Source organism: Pteropus vampyrus, unplaced genomic scaffold, assembly GCF_000151845.1.
Source record: "Pteropus vampyrus isolate Shadow unplaced genomic scaffold, Pvam_2.0 Scaffold132, whole genome shotgun sequence".
NCBI classification, from domain to species: domain Eukaryota; kingdom Metazoa; phylum Chordata; class Mammalia; order Chiroptera; family Pteropodidae; genus Pteropus; species Pteropus vampyrus.
Window position 1 is genome coordinate 2,519,408 of NW_011888913.1, and position 2,500 is coordinate 2,521,907.

The 2,500-nt window shown below is 42.5% G+C and overlaps 1 protein-coding gene across 1 annotated transcript in view; it reads left to right on the forward strand.

Annotated features, from left to right (window-relative positions):
- Positions 1-2,500, forward strand: part of TSHZ1 (teashirt zinc finger homeobox 1) — a gene marked incomplete at its 5' end in the record, with an annotated part of 79,322 nt that overhangs the window by 952 nt on the left and 75,870 nt on the right. The window lies entirely within an intron of this gene.

The following is a 2,500-nucleotide window of genomic DNA, read 5'->3' on the forward strand; positions in this document are numbered from 1 at the left end:
GGGGCCGCGGGGTGGCCGGGGCTCCTCGCCGCCTGGGAGGGGGGCGTGCGCCGGGGGAGAAGTTGCTCCGGAGCGCGCTGCAAAGTCCTCCAAAGGCCGGGAGGCTGAACCTGACACTTGAAAATAAGGTCACCAGCCGCCTAGGACGCGAGGAATGTGGTCGGAGGATTTCTCTGCAAAATAGCAGCCTCGAATGTCCCGTGCAGGAGGCTTCTCACGCCTCCCCCCCCACCCCCCTTTTTTTTATTACCTCTAAAGATGTCTTTCGATCAGGCCAACAGGCAGTGATAGTGCAGAATCTGATTGAACAGAAAAGTTATTTTTCTCTGGAGGAGGAACTGGCAGGAGCTGGTTTTCCTTGTTTTCTGTTTTATTAGAGGATTGCCATCCTTGATTTGATGTGTGATTGATCGCCTGTCATCTGGCAGCCTTTGATCTATTCATTCCTGATAAACATCAATAAATCACTCACCATGGAAACACACATGCTCCTGACAGCTCAGCCACTATCTGGGCAACTTTTCTCCCTCGCTCCCCCTTTTTCCTGCTCCATTTTAATTTCGTCTCAGAAGTTTTACAGCTGCAGCATCCTTTAACTCAGCTCACCTGCTAATCCACTGCTGAAACCCTGGCGTGGGTCAGCGCCGTGCGTTCTTCACCGCACGTTGGAGAATAGCCCAGGAGTTCTTTCTGCTGCCTACTCGAGTCTTGTCTCAGTTTTGGACACTGTTTGAGGAGCTTAGAGTGCAATGATTTGCCAGTGAGTTCTCACTAAATAATAGAGTAAATCAACTCTCCCCAAGCTTTTAGAGGAAAAATAATACAAAGGGTGTTTTATGTTTAAACAAGTGTGACTCTTTAACTGTTGTGGTATCGAATGGAATCTAAATAATTTTCAGTATTGCACTCAGTCACATGCATGTGTCCAAGTCTCCATAGATGCTTTTTTTTTTTTTTCCCAGGGAGACATTTAAAGCAGAGATCATTGCTCCTCAAGATTTTAAGAATAATATCTACATGTATGAATGATCAAATAAAATCGAGCTAATAATTTCTATTAGATCCACGACAGAAATGCTCACTAAAGCAGAGGCAGTTTTGTTGCTGGGCATTCAAAGCAGAGAGTGAACAGAAAAGAGAATATTTATTTTTGAATAACTTTGCATAGTGCAGGAAGACACCTCTGAAACGGCATCTACGTCACTGTTAGCCCCCTAAGACTATAGCTCGAGCTCTAAAGATGTTCACCATTTGCTCGTGCTGCAAGCCAGAGAGGCCTCTTTGCATTTCCACGGCCAGAGGGATTTTCATGGCAGAATGTACAATGAAAGGTCGTATTTAGAAAATCACTTCTGGACACTTCAGAACTTTTGCAGTTAAAGTTGCAGTGAATATTTCCGAGGACAAACAAAACGCCGAGGGAATGAGGTACTGCAACTTTAAATACCACATTTTTTTTTTTTTTTTTTTTTTAATAAAAGGTTTGAAAGTTGACAAGGGCATGATGGTGCATGGTAATCCATTCTGGCAGCTCTCACATAAAAACAAGCCGTCAAGGCGACTTTTTTCCAATATTGATTTAATTGTCTGTCTTTTGACAGGCACATATATCATTGGCTTTAATGGTCAATCAAAAGTTGGCAGGCTCAGTGTTCCCATTCTTTCCTCTACACGACATTTGGCATACTTAATCAAAATGCTGCAAAGTGATGGCTATGAAGAGTTGATGACTGAGTCATCTGCTGTACAGGAACTTGAGAGGGGAAAAAACCCTAAAAAATGGAGCCAAAATATATTTTAGTGGAGAGGAAATTGAGACAGCACATGTTCCAAGTGTCCTGTGTTTTGAAGTAATATTTCAAAAATAGATTTCATACTAAAAGGTTCCGTGTAAGTTTAATTACAGGGCTTATTATCTCGACTTTGAGTCCAGACCTGCGGGACTCTCGTGATCATTAAATGAGCCATTGTTTAGCGCTCCCCCACCCTCTGCTCACACAGAGGGGTCAAGGTGGGTCCCTAGCAGAATAAGGCTGTTCGCTTTCGTCTAGAATTGCCTCCATTAACACACGTTGGTTCACACTTGCTTATTTTCACTAATATTTACGTTGGCATAAGGACTCGATATATTTGCAATGGACTAGGTGAGAAAAATCTCGATTTCCTTCATCTTAAGCATTTAATGAGGAGTCTTCCACGTTTATAATCTCAGTCAGAAGTCAGTCACATTTCCTCTTAAAGTAGCCAGAATACATTTGTAGCGAATGTTATTTATTCATTTTCAGGAAAAGAGAGAGGGCAATTATATACATATGGGAGTCAAGCCATTTTCCAAAGTGTTTTTATTATAACATCCTGACTGCTTTTTTTTTTTTTTCCCTTAAAGCTGCACACTGGCCCCCCTCGCCGTTCCATCCGTAACTGATGAGTTTTTCTTGAGAATATCTTAGTGTCAAATAATTGATTGTTTGGTAGCCAGGAAGTTGGTGGATGACAGATG